Here is a 2,059-nt window from a genome sequence, read left to right on the forward strand (position 1 = left end):
GCTAATTATACTTTTAAGGGTGGAATACCTAAGAAACTTGGAGATCTAGGAGTACTAACTATATCATGCTCCATTAAAAAAAACTATGTTAAAACTGCTTTATGTGATCTTGGAGCCGGTGTTAGTGTTATGCCTCTCTCTTTATATCGTAGACTTGATTTGAATAAGTTGACACCTACTGAAATATCTTTGCAAATGGCTGATAAATCAACCGCTATACCTGTCGGTATTTGTGAGGATGTGCCTGTTGTGGTTGCGAACATTACTATTTTAACGGACTTTATTATTCTTGATATTCCCGAGGACGATAGTATGTTTATTATTCTTGGTAGACCCTTTTTGAATACTGCAGGAGCTGTTATTGATTGCAACAAGGGCAATATCACTTTTCATGTTAATGGTAATGAGCATACGGTACACTTTCCGAGGAAACAACCTCAAGTCCACAGTATCAATTCTATTTGGAAAACTTCAACAATTACTATTGGAGGTTTTAAATTTCCTCTTCCTACTGCAAGAAGAAATATGATATTCTTATTGTTGGGGATGTGCATATCCCCGTTGAGATAACCTAGTGTTATTCGAAAATTCTCCGGTTTCATGTTATTCGAAAAGAGTTTGTTAACAAGACTTGATCTACCTTGTTAGTGGATTCCTTTTGATGAGCATGAGATGGATGAAGTTAGAGAGCACAACTCTCTGTATCCTCCTTTTACTTTAAGTTATTTAGATTAAATAAAGTAAAAATAGTATTTTCTGTCTGTTTTCTGAATTATCCTTGCAATAAAAAATACTCCAAAAATAAAAGTTCTCCAAATGCCTTGAAAATTTAATATGATTTTTTTAGAATATTTAAGAATTATTGACACTGAGAACACACCAGGGGGACCCACCATGTGCCCACGAGGGTGGAGGGCGCGCCCACCCCCCTGGGGCGCGCTTCCGTGCCTCGTGGACCCCACGTGGGCCCCCTCCACTTATTCTTGCACCCACACACTTCGTCTTCCTCCAGAAAAATCATCCACCAGCTCAAACCCGAGTTCTAGCTCATCTTGCTGCCATTTTCGATCTTCTAGCTCAAAGCTCCATTCACAAAACTGCTTTGGGGGATTATTCTTCGGTATGTGACTCCTCCAATGGTCCAATTAATTTTTGTTCTAGTGCTTTATTTATTGCAAATTTTTGCTGCTTAGGTGACCCTGTTCTTGAGCTTGCATGTCAAATTTATATGGTCAAAAGTAGTTTTATTGCATGATATGACCTCTAGGCACTTGTGGGAGTAGTTGCTATCAATCTTGTTGAGTTTGGTTCACTTTTATTTTGAATCACTAAAAATTTCAGAAATTTTTCAGAGAAAGAAAATGATGAAGAGATTGTTGAGGGGCTCTTCGAGCCGAAGCTCGAAGGATAAGCAAAGTGAAGAGAATAAGAAGCCCAAATATAATCTCACTCGCACTGCGGAGGTTCGGCTGTGCGAATGGCCTTGTGATGAGTTCTTGAGAGCAGCCGAGATTTATGATGACTTATATTATTTGGCTGAGAATGCAGGCCTCGTCGACTTCCTCCGCGACCAGTGCGAACAGTATCTCCTCCTCACTAATTTTTTTGTGCAAATTTTTTACTTTCATGCTAAGAAATCACCACCTTCAGTGGAATTTCATTTATATGATGCGGTTAACGAGATGTCACTATATGAGTTTTGTCGGGTCTATAAGATACCCTTTGCGGGCAGCATAGAGGAACCACATCCTAATGATGTGGAGGGGTTTATTGATATGATTGCTGTAGGGGAAACAATGAAGGTTTCCGATGCAAGAATTACTAGCATACATTTTCCTGTTCTACGTTACTTTGCAATATTTGCTAGTAGATGCTTAATTGGTCGCGGGAACAGTGGAAACCTTAGTGCCCCTGATATTGTTATTTTGCGTTATGCCTTGTTTCGTGATACCACTTTCATTTTAGGTGCCATTGTTGCTAAACGGTTAAATCTGAACCGTACAAAGGGTCCCGTCTTTGGAGGCATCTTTGCCTCGCGCCTTGCTGCACACTTTAACAT

This window comes from Triticum dicoccoides, chromosome 6A (genome assembly GCF_002162155.2).
Source record: "Triticum dicoccoides isolate Atlit2015 ecotype Zavitan chromosome 6A, WEW_v2.0, whole genome shotgun sequence".
NCBI lineage: Eukaryota > Viridiplantae > Streptophyta > Magnoliopsida > Poales > Poaceae > Triticum > Triticum dicoccoides.